At 36.4% G+C, this 20,724-nt stretch overlaps 1 pseudogene across 1 annotated transcript; it reads right to left on the bottom strand.

Annotated features, from left to right (window-relative positions):
• Positions 1-3,794: 3,794 nt before the first annotated feature.
• LOC148693440 (uncharacterized) lies at positions 3,795-9,347 on the bottom strand (annotated as a pseudogene). Its single transcript, XR_015952431.1, has 4 exons — positions 9,129-9,347; positions 8,018-8,232; positions 7,615-7,642; positions 3,795-5,560 (listed from the first exon to the last, which is right to left on the bottom strand). The product of XR_015952431.1 is annotated as an uncharacterized LOC148693440 (transcript).
• Between the last annotated feature and the right edge of the window lie 11,377 nt (positions 9,348-20,724).

Genomic DNA, 20,724 nt, shown 5'->3' with positions numbered 1-20,724 from the left:
ATCAAGGTGAAATAGTTCACAAGCCGCTGGGGTGCGGCACCGTTCAAACATTACATCCGAGGATTCAAAGGTTTTCCATTGAGTAGAATCCCACTTCCGATATGGTTCTGGAACCTTTTACTTATTGGATTCCATGTAGTGGTTTTGGAATCCCTTTCTATTAGATTCCATTGAATGGTTCTGGAACCCTCTGCCTATTAATTGGATTTGATTGAGTGGTTCTAAAATCCCATTTCCTATCTGGTTCCATTGAGTGGTTTTAGAACCTTCTGCCTATAGAATTACATTGAGTGGTTCTAGAACTAGATCCCTAAGAGTACTTTCTACATGTTTCCCTGAGTGGTTTAGAAATCGTACAAGTCCTTCCTAGTTAGTTACGTAGTGTAGGTCTCGGTTGAACCGTGTCACTCTAATTCTAATTTAGCATATTTATGAAAGTGAGGATTGAGAACATGTGCGGGTCAATCTAGAAAAGACGATGGACGTATGTGTGACACCTTCGAGATTTCCTGCAATATTTGACTATGATTTTACAAAGTATGGTATTATGAAGTGATATTTCTGAACTGAGATTGATGAACTTGTTTTTATTATCACATACTTTGAATTATTGTCACTCACACATGCTTCAAAGTTATGCGGAATTCTTACTCTTCTCAGTGCACCATTTCCACGGTGAAGGTGACGATTGTAAACTGACAGGGTTTAGTAGAGACGAGGAGCGGCTTGAGTAGCAGTGTTGGGAGAGTGCTTGGAGCACTTGGGTAATAGTGATTTTAACAGTTTTGTTTTATTATTGGCTCTAAATAGAAGGTTTTAGATCGTATAAATGCCACATCGGTCATGAATTAGACCCTTGCATAAAATTATATTAATTTGTGTTTTGATTGCACTCATTTTCATTTCATTTTGAATTGGATACTCAAGCAAATTAAAGAATGCCTGAGAATTTGAAAAGTTTTAGATGTTTCGCTTGGACATCTATGAGAAGGATGATGTGGCCATTTGAAGTTAATGTCAAAATTTCTTTCATTCCAAGCAATGTGTTAAATTATTATTTTTATTTAAATATTAAGCCCTACTGCCACAGTTTTAAGAAAAAAAAAAAAGTTAAAATAGTTATATTATATCCTATTGATGAATTATGTGATCCTACCACTAGTACAAAAAACACTTTGCGTGAAGCAGGTCTTTTGTCGCGCAATGTCAAAAAACGTTGCGCAAAAATTAGCTCAACGAACCTTTGTCGCGCGCCAACTGTCGTACCAAGGCAATGACAGTAGGGTTTGTGCGACGAAGAAGTAACCTACATCGCGCAATTCGTAGTGCAAACCCTTTTTTTTTTTTTTGACAAAAATATTTTTTATTTAAATTTTAATAAATATTGTAATTAAATTATAAACAATAATTAATCAACCAATGGAAATTGGGGCAAGAAATATATGCTTTTTGGTAAAATTTCCATTAAGCATTGTTTAAAGAATATTTTGTATTATCATTAATAAAAACAAACGCATATAAGATCGATATGGTCAAGCCAATACATTCATTACAAACCTAAGATATGTGTTTGTATATATTAACACACGTCCTCAAACTCCAAAATTACAAACTTGAATTCTTTCGAAGAAGTGCAAATAAAAGCATCTTCCCTTTTGTACATACAGTGACACACCCCGATTGATATTAGGGCATGCTGGCCGTCACGTGAGAGTGACGTAACCATGTGCACAGTGCGAAAGCTAAGAATAATAATAAAAGTACGAATAAATACAAACCAAGCTATACACAAAGTAGATAATAAACATGTGCAAGCGTAAATGTGATAAATAATGTTCAGAGCATAAAAGACCTAGTGCAGTCAAGGGAAACAAACACTAAATAAACACACCCAAAGGTGGTCTTACACTGGTGATAATCTGTTAGATATGCTGTGAATCCCTCGAGAGCCACCAATAGAGCTATCCAAACTAGAACCTGGAGGGGCGCAAAATAGAAAGCGTGAGCGGGCAAAAACAAAGCTTTTCAAAATCATTTCAACAACAAAGTTCTAACCCCTCGCCGTAAAACCTGTATACTTCCCAAAAAAATAGAATATATACACATAATATAGAAAATATGCTCAGAGAATATGCCATGTCGTATGCCTCTAAATAGAATGCAAGTACTTAGGTAATGTCAATCAATGCCATGTAATCTGTCAGCCAGAGTCACCTAATGTGATCTGTACGGCTGAATCTAGAGCTCAAATCTCCAACTCACTAACTGCACCTGCACACGAGTCGGAACCACCTAAAGTGGTCTGTAAGACAGGACTGGGTGTAAATAAGTACGCTCAAGTGCTACGATCACGTGAAGACTGGACGAATAATCGCGGGTCATCTACGAGTCGGAACCACCTAAAGTGGTCTGTACGCCAGGACTATGTACCTAACTTGGATCCAAGATGAGCGTGTGGTGCGGAAGGTGAACATCACGTGAATGACTGTGCCCAACTCTGGGCGAGAGCACTAACACCGGGGTGCAGGTTATAAGCTCTCTATGCATCTCATATCACTACTAAAACAACATAAACCATAACTTACCTGGCACTTACCTGTGCGTCCGCAACACCAAACACATATGTATATGCAACTACTAATGCATAATTAAATAGGCAAACGCAATGCATGACATTTAAAACATATAAACGTTTCATTTCATTTTATGGGAAAATCACAGGTATATAGGTATATACAGAAAACCAAAAGCCCACTCACTGGTATTTAGAAGGGTCGTAACCCCCTTGCCTCGAGTGACTGCACTCGTCCTCGGGATAGGTCTCACCTATATGCAAAACAACTATAAAAATGTTAATTTTAAAGAACATAACCAACATTACGAAATAACTTCTCATATAATGCTCAAATGGGGTGTATGAATACACCAACATGATCTACTCAACCTCACGAGCATCCCTATATTTTTAAAATAATTTTCGGATGTCACACGCGCCCCTACGCGCCGGCCAAGGCACGTGCCTGGCACACTGACGGCGTCAGTTAACGCCGTCAGGAATATTTCGTTAATTCTGACGGATTCCGTTAAAGTTAACCTAACGCCGTTAGGAATATTCCGTCCAAACTGACGGAATATTCCGTCGTCTTCTTTGGCCAACCTCCGGCGCCGTCGCAGTCGCCAGAAAACTGGAAAAACTTCTAAACTTGATATCTCACTCGTTTTTCACCCAAATTCCACGAAACTGGTACCAAAATGAAGCTTACAACTAGAGGAACAAATCCTTACCACTTTCAAGCACTAAAACCAACGGAACCTCGTCGGAAAAACTCTACCAACTCCGGCCAAACCTGCAACTCACAATCCCGATGTCCAAAACCTTCAAACGAACCACCCCGAGCCTCCTAAGAACCTCACCAAGCTTTCTACAAGCCTGAAAACCCCAAAAACACAAGATTTTACGCGTGCATGAACAGTGACCAAATCGAGGATCACGAGTTCGATGTGAAAATGAAGGTATCCTTACCTGAAATGGGTATGGTTGAACTCCTAAGAACTTTACGAGCACAAATGTATAGGTTTCATCCACGATCTGTAATGTTTTCGAGCACTTTGGTTCTTGTCCATACAAGGAAGAAAGGAAAGGGAGAGAGAGACAGGGATACGGGACAGGGGAAAGGATGAGGATGAGTGTGGGTGTGTGTGTGTGGTCCAAAACAGCCAACCAAAACCCCAAAATAACCACACAACGAAACAAAAATACTAAGGGTAAGATCGTCATTTCACCCCTGTGGTACGGATATTTCGGGACGGGCTGTCATATACAGTGTATGAAGCTCCTTCATATAGCTTTTTCATCACTCATTCGTATAGCTCCTTCATGTATCTCACTACTTCATGTAGCTTGCTATAGTTTATGTAGCTCCTTCATCACTTATCATATCTCACTACACCAAAACCACACAACCACAAGTTTAATTATGACACAAATATCACTACACCAAAACCACACACCCTTTTTTTCCTAAATATGAGCTGCCATGTGATAAAACGTAATAATTGAGCCATTTCTCACTTAGACTCCAATAGGTTGCAGAGAAGATATAGGAAACAAAGGCAATATACAGATTAAGGGAACAAAGGCAATACCAAAGTTCATTACATTTAATAGTTCTCAAAGCAAATTGAAAGCTTAAGTACATGGAAGATAAGGTTGGCTTATAGCTACCATTTGAAATAAAAGCAGTAATTCAATGATTAAATTGATTGACATCATGACAATATCATCAAGTTCATGGCTAGCCAGCTAAGGTAGATAGAAAGTTCGAAAGGATAAGAGGTCGTCATAGTTGGCAATTGGTACATGATTTATATGTTGGAAATCTACCTTAATCCAATTATTAATCCTAAAAGTGTATCTTACGACATAGGCGCATTGCAAAAACGAGACAAAACTCATCCTCTAATAACTCTCAAGCAAGCATGTAGCTAAAGAAAGATAAACAGATAATGCAAGCATCATGCAAACCCATAAACACATTTAAAACTTGAAACAAAATCAGATGATATGAAATATATCTAAAACAGAAATTAGAACAGCTTGCACAACCATTCAACTTTACAAAGCCTTAACTGGTGTATTCGAGCCCTACTTTGTGTCTGAATCCCACAAAGCAAAACAGATACATGTCAATACAAACAAAGATTTCATAACGCTAAGTCCTCATACAAGTGATTCAAGTAAAAAACTTATAGGAGTTTCGCCCTTTTGGACAGGTGGATTATACTTAGGATCTCCAGGCTCCGTAAACTTACTCACAAATTGTGCTACCCCTTCATCCAAATCAACATCCCTTACAAAGTACATCCAAAACTTCACAGTATTTACAAAATTCACTAATAAATTACTTCAAAAGTTCATGCACATTAACCCAGTTAATACGATGTTCAGAAAATAAGAAAACCCGTTTAATTAGAGCAGTGATATTTCAATACAAGATTATTTAAAAAACCAATGGTTCAAGAAATTACAGAGACAACATTGAATAGGGACAGAGAGAGGGAGAGAAATTGAGTACCTGAGTAAAAATAAGAGTGTAGAGACTAGATTTCCCTTTATCTACCTTCTGATACCCTGAAATTTGATATGTCAATTGCAAGACATATTGCTGTCCACCACATCACTAACGTGCAAAATTGTCGCTATATCTAACACATCAGTAAGTGTAATAAAATAGTGACCATTTTGAATAGGGGTGGTATGAACATAATTTAGACTCTAACATCCACATCACTGTAAACCAATAAGACTTAAGAAAATGTAAAGTTCCTAATGATATTTTAAACTAAAAAAAAAATGACCAGAAGTTCAGAACTTACAAACCAGTAGAGAAAAAAAAAAGTAGTTGGAACCCGAGACATGAGTAGAGTATTAGTAGCTTGCACCGATGCAGATATACAGGAAACAAGCATATTGCAAATGTAACCACCGGCCAGACAAATGAAAGAAGTGTTGCCAGAGAGGCCTTCGTTTTACAAAAGTCCATGCAAAAAAGGCATCATTCTAAAAAAATACTTGGTCCTGCAAATAACAATAAACCATTTACCAGATGTAGTGTGTAGTGGTTAGAAAATACATGAAGAGAAGAAAGCATTGATGCGAGATTTATACGCACACAAATTAAACCCTCTTTTTGACAATTGTAGTAAGTATGTAAGTAGGGATCGTTCTGGACCAGGGATTAGGAGGGATTGTTAATCACTTGGATTTGACTCAAAAACGTAAAAACACAATCTAAAACACTATACTAGACTCAAAGAATTCAAAAATACTTTAAAACATAAACTAAACAAATTCTAAGCATTAAAGAACAAGAAAGTAAAGGGGGGGGGGTTTGATTTGACGAAATTAACTAAATTGCACAAATTGTAATTAAAGGCAAAACGTAAATATGAATGTGATGAAAATATGGATGATGGAATAGCCAAGGGGTTCTTCTCCACACATGTTACACTTGCATACAAGATTGATTCTCAGTTGGTCTTTCGATAAATTATGAAACTCAACACCCCGGGTTAATTAGGTCCGCTTAAATTAACCGTCAAGTTCTCCTTTAAGTTAATGAATTGGATGGGTTTGCGCAACGCAATTCACAACATTCTCCAAAAGTCCTTTACGTGAAAAGCACAATAAAGATACAATCAAAGATCATTAAGCATTATGAAAACTATAAGTGTTGACGAGGCATTCGTTACTATGATGAGCATGAAACTCGTGCCAAGAATTCATTTAACGCGATTGTTTATAAGCAACCTCCACTACTTGTGAATATAAGTTCATAACGATTAGGTGAAACTCACTTATATTCTAGCGTCATATTCATGCATGAAAATTAAGCGCGCATTCTTAATAAACATTCATAAATAAGTTATCAATCAAACGGTTAAACAAATTGCATCCACAACTTATGAAATTCCAACGAAAGTTAATCAATTCATATTGCAAATATAAACATAGTTTCGAATCACCCCCTAGCTAAATGGGGTTTAGTTCCTCATAACTTTGAAATCAAAGAAACACCTAAACATTCTAACAACTCAAACTTGAATTGTATGAACGTTTAGGCACTCTTCTCTTCCATTCCTCATACGTACAAAACAAAGAGAATTGAATTTAAACATTGAAATCAAAGAAACACCTAAACATTCCAACAACTCAAACTTGAATTGTATGAACGTTTAGGCACTCTTCTCTTCCTCGTTGTTGTAGCACAAGGTCTAAGGAGATGTTTAGGGCTTTAGGTGTATGTGGAATGGAGTGGGGAATGGTTGGAGTGGCTGCAATGGAGGATAAAAACTGCACAGAAATGGAAGGAGATGCACGGCAAGGGTTGGTGTTGGTGTTGTGTGTTGTGTTGTGAATGGAATGAATGAATTGTGGCTGCAATGCATGCTTATTTATAGGTAAATAAGAGGGAACATGACAGCTAGGAAGTGGATGGAAATGTGGCTGCAATGTTAGTGAATGATTAAAGGGATTGCTAGGTTGGAAATGCATGTGGAGCTGTTGGAAATGGGATGGGAAAGCCACGGCAAAGTGTGTAGTTTTTGTGGCTGCATGTTTGGGTTTGTTTAAAGGGTGCATGTGGGTGAATGTTAGGTTGAAATAATGATGGAAAAACAGCTAGGAAAAGAGGGAATGCATGTGGAAGTGTGGCTGCAAAGAGAAGGAAAGCTGGAATGTGGAATGGGATGCACGGCAAGGTGTAGTAATGATGGCAGGTTGTGTATGTGATTGGTTTAGGGTGAATGTGCATGTGTTTTAGGTTGTGAAAGCATGTGGATTAGGTGGAAAGAGGTGGGTGTGCATGTGAGTTGAAATGCATGTGTTTAAATGGTTGAAATGTGTAGATGATTATGAGTATGATAAGTGATAAGTGTATGGTTATGATAAGTGATAAGTGAATGATATGATAAGTGATAAGTGAATGATATGTTAAGTGATAAGTGAATGATATGTTTATGATAGTTTGGTCTTCAATTTTGTCCATTCCTTTTGCTCCAAACATAAGCTATCCATTCCAAGTCCGATTTTGCTCCAAAAATGCTCCAAAATGCATCTTTTTGCCTCCTTAGCCATATAAACCTAAAAACACACGAAAGAAGCATAAATGACTAAAATAACTAAAGAAACATAACGTAAATGTACGAGAACAAGCCATTTAAGTCGCATGAATATGCTCCTATCAAGCATACATAAAGAAAAGATTTAAACATAAGTAAACCTACTAAAGGGACATTTCAAAACACTTTCAAGTAAGTTCACCCATTTCAATGTTTTATAAATATAAAATCAAAACATTGCAATCTAAAGTAAAAAGTACAAAAGGGTATGATAATATCACCACATGTAAACAGTACACAAATACAAAGTAAACATAAAAAGTGTAGTATGATCATACAGAGTAGGAGTACATAGGCAATGCAGATATACTGAAACAAAAAAGCCGGATTTAGTCACCTTAAGTGGTTACCAAGATGAAACGAAAAAACTAAAAAGCAGAGCCTGCAAGTGCAAGGGCAGCAAGCTACTTGTACAAGAACAATTAAGAGGTTAGCTCCCCTGAAATATTCCACGCGCGTCTCCTGTAGAACAGCCCACCTAGATACCAAATCCTTATTGTCTCTCACCTTCTCAGCAAACAACTGGAACATATCTTTCAGGGTAGCTTGTTTCTGAATGGAAATCATGTGGCAATCAGCACACAATGAAAATATAGGCAGGCTATAGCAACGGAAACCAGTTGGCCAAAACCTATCTTTCCGTGAAAAAAAAATTCCAAAATTAAAATTGGACAAATATAATAATCAAGCCGAGGAGCTATATCCAAGGGAAACAATAACTTTCTCGTCACTGATTACTAATTACCTAAGGTTGAGATAATCAAGTGATAAAGAGAAGGACATTATAAGCAGTCGTGCACACTAACAAATTAAATTCATTTTAAGTATCACCATGTAGGCAACACCATCTAATTCTACAATGCAGAATATTCCAAAATCTCAGTATCTGAGCTATGTATGGATTTGTTTTGGAATTGGTGTGAGGCTGCCAACTCCGGAATTGAAGTCCGCATGCTATAGAGGACTAAAATCATGCAGGAAAGCTTAAATTCACAACAGCACATAATAGAATCACAAAGTTATCATCTGGTTGATGGAATTCAATATTATCACAGATTCACAGTCTCCAATATTTACAGTATCGAAGAAAATATAAGGAACCCCAAAGTTCAAAAATTTGTTATCCTCCACTTACAATGCAATCCAGACACAGTCCGCCCACCACCCTAAAATTCGATTTAACACTATAGCACACCAACCCAACACCCTAAAATTGGATATAACACTAAAACCCTAAAATTCCTAACCCTAGAATTCGATTTAACACTAAACCCCCAATTTCTAATTTAATTTTCCAAATTGAATCTAATTACAATACTACATTCCTCAAATTAAGGCATTAAAGCTTGATTCTGACCTTAGAAAGAAGAAAAACAAAGAATTAAGCTTGATTCTGACCTGGGTCTATACATGCTGGCTACGGGAAAAGAATTAAGCTTGATTCTCACCTGGTGCAGTCGGGAGAGGATGAGGATAAGGAGGAAGGCGATATGAGCGAGAGGGAAGAGAGAGACCGAGTGAGGGAAAGGGTGATATGAGAGTAAGAGGGAAGAGAGAGACCGAGGGAAGAGAGTTTGGGTATTAGTAGTGAAAATTTGAAAAAAAAGGCCTATTTTTAACAACTGCACCACCAAAATTATGTGCGACGCATGTATACATTTTGACATCGCGCAAAGTGGTTTTGCGCGACGACATTAAGGCATTGCGCAAGGTATTTTTTTGTTTAAAAAAAAAATTATAAAAATTATTGAAAATGTGATTTTCCTCCTTTCAAAGTCAAATTTTTTTAACATAAACCCCACAATAATATATTTTTCTAACAAAAACCCACAATAATTTTTTTTTACACATATATCATTCAATTTCTTAAGTGTTATAAGTACAAAATAAATAAATTAAAATCTACTTAGTAAATATATATACCATTGAACTTGATGGGAAACGCATTGTACGAAACTAGTTTCAAAGATCCAACCATCAAACTTCGATGAAAAAGCACGATTTAATGGTAGTTTTAACTCCGATTTGGATGATTTTTTACAGCTAACTCCTAGATCCTATATGAATACAATGAACTAATTCGATCGTCAATTTAAAATATTTACACAAGTGGATACCACAAAATCTTATGTTATACTTAATGAAAGTATAAATAAACTCTAAATGTTAGTCAATCTATTGTTTTGATGGGAAACGCATTGTACGAAACTAGTTTCAACGATCCAACCGTCAAACTTGTTTGTATATGCTTCGAGATCGCATACGCAAAAATCGCAAAAAACAAACATTCAGATATCAAGTAACGGGATAAACCATTTTGACATTTATAAACGAAAAAATACGATTTAACAGTAGTTTTAACTCTAATTTTGATGATTTTTTACAGCTACACTCCTAGACTCTATATGAATACAATGAAATAAATTTAAAATATTTACACAAGTGGATACCACAAAATCTTATGTTATACTTAATGAAAGTATAAATAAACTCTAAGTGTTAGTGAATCTATTGTTTTGATTGGAAACGCATTGTACGAAAGTAGTTTCAACGATCCAACCATCAAACTTGTTTTATGCTTCAAGATCGCATATGCCAAAAATTGAAAGAAACAAACATTCAGCTATCGAGTAACGAGACAAACCTTTTTGACGACTATAAACAAAGAATCACGATTTTACTTTTATTTTAACTCCAATTTTGACGATTTTTTACAGCTACACTCCTTGATCCTATATGAATACAATGAACTAATTCGATCGTCAATTTAAAATATTTACACTAGTGGATATCACAAAATCTTATGATATACTTAATGAAAGTATATATAAACTCTAAGTATTAGTGAATCTATTGTTTTGATGGGATATGCATTGTACAAAGCTAGTTTCAACGATCCAACTGTCAAACTTGTTTGTATATGCTTCGAGATCGCATACGCAAAAATCGCAAAAAACAAACATTCAGATATCAAGTAACGGGACAAACCATTTTGACAGTTATAAACAAAAAAGTACGATTTAACAGTAGTTTTAACTCCGATTTTGTAGTGGTAATCGATCTCAACGTGCTTTGTTCTGGTATGAAATAAAGGATTTTTGGCAAGAGAGATGGCTGATTGATTGCCACAACAGAGTTGAGGAACACAAGGAAGAGAAAAACCAATATCAACAAGTAACTGACATATCCATGTAATTTTAGCTGGAGTATTAGCTAGAGATTGATACTTTGCCTCTGTTGAAGAACAAGCAATCGTTGGTTGTTTCTTAGCACTCCAACTAATGATGGAGGAACCCAGAAAAATACAATAGCCACCAGTTGATCTTCAGTTAAGTGTACAGCCTGTCCAGTCAGCATTAGAGAAGGCTTTAAGTCATGAAGCATATGAGGATTTTGAAAACCAAAGGCCAATGTCAATAGAGCCCTTGAGATACTGAAGGATTCTTTTGACTGCTTGAAAATGAGATTACCTTGGACTGTGCATAAATTGATAAACAAGGTTGACTGCAAAAGATAAGTCAAGCTTAGTTCAAGTGAGATACTGTAAAGCACCAACTAAAGATCGATATTTTGAGCAATGAAGATGAGTGATCCAGCTTGGATGTACTGAGGGGAGTAGCACATGGTTTTGATCCATCCATGTTGGCCTTTTTTAATAGATCCAAGATGTACTTGGTTTGTGAGATGAAGATGCCTTTGGAAGATCTCTTGACTTCAATACCTTGAAAATAGTGAAATGCACCAAGGTCTTTGATAGGAAACAGTGAGCTAAGCTGAGAAATAACATGCTTACAGGCTGAAGAAGATGGCCTTGTGACAATAATGTCATCAACATATACCAAAACAAAAACCATGGGATTATTTTTGACAAACAATGAATGATTTGATTAAGATTTAATGAAGCCAAGAGTTTTCAATGCTCCATGTAATTTTTCATACCAGGCTCGGGGAGCCTGTTTAAGGCCATACAGTGACTTGTGTAACTAACAAACATGAGTATAGTAAATTGCATCTTCAAAGCCAGGGGGCTGTTGCATAAAAATAGATTCAGACAAAGTTCCATGCAAGAAGGCATTGCTCATATCTAGTTGATTTAGACTCCAATCAAACTGAGCAGCAAGGGTAAGTAATAATTGAATGGTCATAGGTTTAGCCACTGTGCTAAAGGTCTCAGTATAATCCAACCCTTCTTGCTGATGAAAACCTTTAGCAACTAATCGAGGTTTGTACCTATCTATGGTACCACTAGGTTTTCTTTTAATCCTGTAAACCCACTTGCATCCCACAATGTTTTGATGATCAGTTTTGGGTACTAAGGACCAAGTACCAGTATGTTGCAGGGCATGAAACTCTTCATGCATTACCTGAACCCAATGTGGATACTTTGAAGCTTGTAGATAGGTGGTGGGAACAAAATCAAGAGAGAGATGAGAAGGGAGATGATGCTTTGTTGCAGAAAAAGCTTTTGGTTGTAAATACTAGATTTTGACCTAGTTTGCATAAGATGTGTATTTGTAGGGACTGAGGGAGATGTAGGTAGTGAAGGAAAGATAAAGATTGGAATAGATGAAATTGTTTGGGAATAGGAACTAGGCATGATATGGGGTTGAGATAGCTGTTGAGGTGGATTGGTAGGACTGATTTGTGGTTGAGTAGGTATGGTATTTGGTGATGAAGATGCTCTTGAAAAATAAGAACAATGTGAAGTTGCAAGGTTATGAAAAGGAAAACTGCTTTCATCAAATATCACATTTCTTGAAATGTATAACCTGTTCGTAATAAGATCCAGACATTTGTAACCTTTATGATTGAGACTATAGCCTAAGAACACACAGAGCTTGCTTTTGGGATCCAACTTAGACTCAGAGTAAGGTTGCAACCATGGAAGGCAACTACACCCAAAAATCTTTAAAGTAGCATAGGTAAATGATCTGTGTAATAAACGTTCCCATAGAGATAACCTGGATGTAGTCGGTAATCTGTTCATAAGAAACACAATAGTGGAAAAGGCATAATCCCAGTAAGTGTGAGGAACTTTGGAAACTATTAATAGTGTTTTGGCAATCCCAATTAGGTGTTTGTGCTTGCGCTCAGCACAGCCATTTTATTGAGGAATGTGAGGGCAACTTAATTGATGACTGATACCATTCTCAACAAGGAAATTAGAGAATTGAGTGCTGAGATATTCCTAGGTATGTAGCAAGTTCTAAACAAGACTTTTGAATTTTAGTAAAAGTAGGAAACACATATGATTTATATTGCAAAGGATAGAACCAACAATATTTTGTAAATTCATTTGCAAAGATGACATAGTATCTGAAATGATTCACAAAAGTGACAAATGTTGGCCCCCAAACATCTGTGTGAAGTAGCTTGAAAGGCTTACTTGTATGACAAGGTACAGAAGCAAATGGCAATCTAGAACTTTTGCTTAAAGCACAACCATTACAAAATGACTTATTTGAACTACTAGACAATGAGATACAAGACTTAGTAGCCAACTTATTTAGTATCTTCAGAGAATGATGGCCAAGTGTTTGATGCTATATATCTCTGGAAGTATGAACAAAAGCAGCAAGAGCATTGTGAATACTAGTCGTAGAGCTAGAAAGCTGTGGTTGAAATGGATAGAAGCCATCTCTTATAGGATCTTTAAAGAGCATATTCCTCGAAGAAATATCCTTCACAGTGAAGTGAAAGGGATAAAGATGCATAGAACGCCAATTATCAACAAGAAATTAATTGGCAGAAAGCAGATTTTGTTTCAAATTAGGAACATGTAACACATTACTAAGTTGAAAATTTTAGTGAGGAGTAAGTAATGTAGATGAACCAGAGTGTAGAATAGACAAACCTTTTCCATTTCCAATGTAAACTTGCTCAAGTCCGGAGTAGGGCTCTGGATTTTGTAGAGTGTTATAAGAATTTGTCATATGATTACTATAGCCAAAGTCTACAATCCATGTAGGTTGAGCAGAATTTGTGCTTGCAACCATAGAAGAATGATAAACATTGCTTGAGTAATGTGGATTCATGCGCTGAGGGCACTCAATTGCATCATGCTCAAATTGACGACAAATTTGGCATGAAATCTTTCTTCTAGGGGAATTAAAGTTTGATCGACCACCACGATTGTACCTCTGATAGTTGTTACGAGATGAATTTGGATAATAGTTGTTGGATCAGAAATTACCTCGTCCTTGAAAGTTTCTAGGGCTTGAGAAATTGCGATCACCACCACGACCTTGAGAAGAATTGCGATGACCACCATGGCCTTGAGAATTATGTTGAGCAACAAATGCCTGAGAATTAGGAGTAGGAAGAATGTCTGCGATGAAATTATATACCTGAATTTGCATTGCTTGAGTAGCTTTCTTCCGATTTGTCAACTAAATCTCTTTACTTAGAAGAAGACTGTGTAGTTCATCAAGTGTGGTGGAACCTAGCCAGAATTGTATCTCATCAACAAACGATTCAAATTATGGTGGTAAGCCATGAAGTGTGACATAAATCAGTTCAGAATGTTCAACCGGAGCACCTGCACTGGCAAGAGCATCAGTGATTTCTTCAATCTGATAAAGAAATTAAGCAGCTGTGGAATTGCCTTTCGACATGCTTCGCAGATGTGATTGGAGCTCTTGGATGTGCGATTAAGAGGCTGTCGTGAGTTGTGACTCCAATTTTTCCCAAAGCTCTCTAGATGTGATGACTCTAACAACGTAAGGAATGAGTGATTCATAAAGTGTGGAATTGATTCAAATTAGGATGTTCTGATCATTTTCAAACCAAGAAACATATGCCAGATTCAGAACTCGATTTCCAGCAACATCAGAGATGAATTGAGGTGGAAAAGGCACCAATCTATTAAGAATTCCAGTGAGATTATAGCGATGGAAGATCAGAGCAAATAGAGCACTCTAGGTGAGATAATTGGTTGTAGCCACCTTGATCGGCACCACGGATCCTATATTTTGAATCATGATTGAAGGTGTAGAGAGAGTAGAGCTTGAATTAGGGAGTAGATCAGGATGAATTTGTGTAGCCGACTCAAAAGAGGGGGAAGCTGAGGTCACCATGGGAGAAATTTAGGGTTTGGCGATGAAAGCTTAGCGAAGAAGCTTTGGGAGTGAAAGTGTGGAATTGGATCAGGTTGGTGGACAGGTGGCGGGTGATACCATGTTAGGAAAAGTTAATTTTATTGAATGAATCATAGAGTTACAATATTGTTGTATATATACAACTTTCCACACTCTCACATAACTCTAACATTCTAACTAATTTGCCACCTATTACAACAATCTCAACAAATTAACCAACTCTAAGTTTTATCACCAACTGAGTCTTTTACAATACTATCCTTAACACAAACAATGTTTGACTCCTCCTCTTTAAAAGGTTCAATAATTATCTAACATCAATATTTATCACTTATTTTCCACATATTCAAGTAACTATCCATCACATGATAGTCGCCATAATTTTTTTTTATAAAAAGTTGGTAGATTTGGGTACTTGCTTTTGATCCTAGTTCTTTCTTAGTCGTCCTTTAAAATCCTTATGTACTGGAGAACACTTTTGTGACCTGTGATTTATGAACGATAGTACTTTACAGAAGATAGACTTTAGGAACACGATCACATGAAAATACATCATATTAGATCAACTTCAATTGTTTAACCCTAATTTTTTTTTTATAAGGATTTTTTTTTTTTTTTTTTTTTTTTTTTTTTTTTGGGTAATGTTATCTTAATTTAATTTTACAAATGTTTAACCTAAAAAAAATAAATTCATACATCATTTTAACAACCGAACAAATCACACCAACCAACAACTTGAACAATAGTTGAAAACAAAAATGATAGTTCATAATATAAACTAAAAACGTGAACAATAATCGAAAACATAAATGAGAGTTCATATAATCTAAAACTATTCGCCTTGTCCTAGTGAGGGAATTGGAAAATAATCGCCAGGGTAGATTCCAAAACTTGAACCCAACTCTTGTACATTATGAGTCACCTTAATTGCATCTGGCATATCACCGTAATACTTATTCATTCTTGAAATATATTGGCTGAGGTTCGTGGACATGATGGAGGCCTCATAAAAAATAGAAATAAAAATTCTCCAACGACATTCACTTGTCAAGGAGGTCCATTTTTCTTCTCCTATCTACCTCATAGTTATTTCCATGTTGAGCCAATCGTTCCATATATGCAGAATATGTGATTCTTGGGCATTTTGTGCATTCCTCCTTCACTATGCATCCTTTTTTTTGTTCTCGTTCCCACGGCCTTCCAGAAGATCTAGGGATGTCATCTACATCATCTCTCAAATTAACAGTCTCCTGGGTGGGTTACGATGATCTTTCCCCATGCACACACTAGTAGGAAAAACTATAGCGAGACAGATGTTTGTATGACAAAGCAAAATCAGTTGCGCAAGTGAGTTTTGCGAAATGAAACAACAGCATTGTGGTGCAAGATTGGTGCCACTTTGCACGACGGAGGTCTTTGTCGCGCAACACAGTTTGCACAACGAAAAAAAGATACTCATCGTGCAAAGTTAGTAAGAAAACCGCGGGTAATTTTTTTTGGCTCAAAAAAAAAATGTGCGATGAAGTTTTTCCCGCGGCAACCTTGAGTGACATAGGCTTTGTCATGCAAAATTTGTTCAGTTTTTGGGTCAGTGCATGGTAATCACTGTTGGAAATGTGCCCTAAAACCAATCATATGATGATACTTTATGGACATTTCACATGTTAAACTAATCTAGTTTAATGTAAAGGGCAAAGATTATTGTTTGAGCCGTCTCATATAAATGTTATATGCTTAAACGATAAGTCCAAGGAATATGTGATTGGAAGAATGCGATCTAAAGAAGTTAGATTCATGAGACCATTCTTTCGTTGACACATCCTAAACGTTCCTGATCATAGGATTGTCAATTGGGCATTGACAGTCCGTTAAGATCAGTACGTGCTATGTCTTCTCTCAGGAAGAGTGACTAGTCTCAAGTCATTGGTGTGTGTGACATCAAGACAAGTGCGTAGGTGCTCAATAGAGAATGAGTTCACTGAACACGATCAACGAAGAGTTCTCATATTCATGTCACATGAGAACTCATGGTTGGGATAATGCAAATTAGTCTTTTGACCTGAGGCATCACAGTTGTCTTGTGGTTAGGTCCTTAATCTTTGATTATGTCAAAGTCACTCCATCAGGAGGGTGTCCACGGCATCGTTGGGGTTAAGCCACTTAGCCATGGAGGCAAGTGAATGCGCAACAAGGGATCTCTAACCTTCAAACTGTTTGAGGGAGAATACTCTATGATATGATTTAGAATCTCTGGCCAAAGTATGAATGAGATTTAGGAATGTGTTCCAAATCACATTCAAGATAATCATATAAGCACAAGACTCACATTGGATAGTAGACATGAATAAACTATCAAACCAAACAATGTGGTCAAGAGTATTGTATTAGAGAAAGACCGTATTGCATTTGTAATCCTAAAACTGAATAGGTTCTCCACCTCTTCTGATTAGCTTGGGTAACCATGACATGCTGCTAGGCGTCAACCATGGTTTGTGGAAGCCCTAAAAATGTATTATCACTAACGGGAGAATTGAAAGTAAGTTTCAATTCACAATCGATTTGAAAGAGTTTGAATCGCCCACTGCCTCGCTAAAAGGAACCTAATGGATCGTACACCGTGTAAGGTAGAGATTGAAGATTCAACGGAGATGAGTAAGAATAATTAAATGGTTTAAATATTTATGGCAAGGATTAATTAATATGATTATTAATCAAACGAATAAGTTCGTTACAAGACCACGGGATAGTTTTTGACCTTAAGGCCCAATGGGCTTCGAACGTCAAGTCCATTGACTTAAGTTGTATGACAACTTAATGAATAATGATTCACAAAGGCCCAAATAGCCCAATAAATCCCATATGGCCGGCCATTTAGAGGAGGGTAGTGAACTTGGCTTAATTGCAAGTTTGCCACTCCATTGTGAGGTGGTATAAAGACATCTTTATAGCCATTTCATCCTAAGGGTTTTCTTAGGAGTAAAGATGAGAACACAAACCTCCCTTTGCTCTCAAAGAGGCCGGCCAATCTAGAGGGGAACATCTAGCAATCTTACTTCCTCTAGGTCACTCATTTCTTCTTCAATCTTACCTTGGTGTGGAGACTTAGAGGTTCTCAATTTTGGGAACTTGGAGAAACCTTTTCATCCATCCAAATCCATGGATCTAAGATGCAAGGAATGAAGGCCCTCTCTTTGGGTGATTAGCCTTTGCTTATGCAAAGAGGAATCTACAAAGGTATTGATTTCTCAACTCACTTTGTTTTGAGTTGAGTCTTGGTTCACCTATCTACTAGGCTTTGAAGTTCATGGGTTAAGTTTTGTTTTTGAGTGCATATAAACATGATTCCGCCTTTTAATTGTTAATTGCATGTTGTTGATGTTGCTCAAATGAACTTGTTTTTTCACAAATTTTCCTTCAATCACTGGAGCACTTTGTGCGACAATGGCTTCGTAGTGCAAAGTCCAATCATTTTTTTAGTCAGAGCATTCAGTACATAGGTTTGTGCGACAAAGGCTTCATCACGCAAAGTCCCTAACCTTCCTATAAATAAGTACATCTACTATCTTTATTCTCACAATTCTATTTGTGCTCGAATGGAGGATAGAAAACGGGAGCAGAGAATGCCCTCTGGGCCCTAAGATATGAAGCAATATGTGGAGTTTGCGCATGTGATTGGTGTAACAATGCAGAATAATTGTCCTACTACTGAGTGGTGTTCTTGGAAATATGTGCCTGAGAATGTGAAGAAGATGGTGATGGATCAATTATTAGTAAGTGTGACAAATGTTGAAAATAATAATTTTGTGAAATTTTTTGTTATATGTTGGAATGAATTATTTGCATATATGTGTAACAATGTAACTATACCCTTGATGATACGAATGAAGAGTTGATAAAGTTGATGGAGGAGGAGTTGAAAGGAGGTTACAAGCAGTGGCGTTATGACGTGGAGCAGAATGGAGGACCAGCGAAACAGTAGTTTTAAATTTATGTTTTTGAGGACAATATTTAAATTTCAGGTTTTTTTTTATAGGTTATGTATTTGGACTTAATTAGGCTTTAATTCATGTTTTGTTGTTTAAATAATTGCATGGATTAATTCAATTTATTGAAGTTTATAATTATTTTTAGAATAAATATTATAACTGAATATTTGTTTGTAATTATGAAGTTTATGTAAATATAGATACTAAAGATGTATGTTTACTTAAACTTTATAATTTCAATTAATAACATTCGTCGCGCAAAACCCTAAAAAAACGTGGTTAACTTTACCGCCATATTTCGAATCTATATGTTTTGCATGACGAAACATTCGTCGCGCTAGGTGGTGAAACCTTGTGTGAGAAAAGCTTCGTCGCACAAAGGTCAATCAGTTTTTTGGTTAGAACATTTAGTGCATGTGAATAAGAGGAATTAGGACGGTATTTAGTGCAGATGTTTACGCGACAAAGGCTTTGTTGTGCAAAGTCCTTAACCTTCCTATAAATATGCGTTTCTGCTATCCTTATTCATCACAATTCATTTTGGAAACGCTTTACAATTTTGTAGATTATAATCAATTTGTTCTTTGGTTGTTGGTACAATGGCCGACGATGGTGTGCATTCGTCAAAGATAATGGATGGCGAAGGTTTGAAAAAAGGTTTGCGTTGTAAATTTTGCATTTTGTATAAAGTTTTTATTTAGCTTAAGTATTATGAATATATATTTTGTTGATAGACAAGAAGAAAAAAGTTGCGGTATGGGTCCAACATACTTATGGTGGGAGCCATTACCAAATCACTGCTGACGATTAATAGGGGTTGTGAAGTCAAATATGTGCACCAGCTTTTGGTCTGACGTTGGAACATTGGTGCCTGACAAATGTGTTGCGGATAGGGAGTCTTGGAGAGTCATCCCCGAGGAGGTGAAGATGCACATGATTGATGAGTTAGTTGTATGTGTTAAGTTATTAGTTAAATAATAATTATGTTTGAGACATTGACAAAAGTACCCCAAATCTGATGAAGGCAATCAATAACATGTTCAAGTCTCATTTGTGGGAGTGGAAGTTTGATAATCAACATGTGGCAGAACTAAAGCGAGAACCAAAACTACAAGCGAAGAAGTAGAATAGTGTTTTTTTATTTTTATTTTAGTGCTTATTTAATAATGAGATATGAGTTAAAACTTTTTGTTTATTATGAACGGTTGACTTAAATATGTACTTAATGTTTATTTTGAATAAAATTAATGCGTTTTAATAAATATTTATATTAATTAATTATGCATAAATGGTTTAATGAAATAAGTTCTTGATTTATTAAGTATTTATGTTGTTTGAAAAAAAGTGGAGGCAGCATGTTTTGCGCAACGGTGCTTTCGTCACACAAAGTCTTATCACTTTAGTGAATTTAATCAGAATGCAGGAAGGCAGAAGCTACAAAACAATTGTAGCAGCTACCTTCCTGTTGGAATTTCCAGCCTTTGAATTTGTGTTGTCGTTAATCTCAAAGGTATATTTTCTTAACTAACTTATTTAATTTCCATTCATTTAAATTGTGTTGTATGTAGTTTATAATTGTTGTGAGTTTATGTATTTGTATGCAAACATTTTTGTATGGTTGGACAAAAAAATGGTTTGCAATGTTCATATGAGCTTAGTTTCTCGTTTGAGAATTAGTTGGATTTCACGAATGGATGCGAAAGTATGACTGCAGTCCAATTAATTCTTGAATTGTCCCAAAATTTTGGATAGTTTGAGAATGCATAGTTACATGTTGTATTTTGCAGTTCACACACTAGAGTTCGAATGTGGGAAATTTGGTAGCATCTCTTTGCGTTCTTCGGCTGCATCATAGTTTTGTATCTATGTTATACACTTGAAGAACTGCAGGGAGATGCTCCTAAAGTTTTGCCACGATCAAACTCTAATGTGTTGGAACCATTACAACGCGTAACGGTGCC

The sequence above is a fragment of the Pyrus communis genome, chromosome 10, assembly GCF_041283825.1.
Source record: "Pyrus communis isolate YQ-2024b chromosome 10, ASM4128382v1, whole genome shotgun sequence".
Taxonomy (NCBI): domain Eukaryota; kingdom Viridiplantae; phylum Streptophyta; class Magnoliopsida; order Rosales; family Rosaceae; genus Pyrus; species Pyrus communis.
Note: the sequence above shows the minus strand (reverse complement) of the source record. Positions and strands in the feature narration are given on the sequence as shown.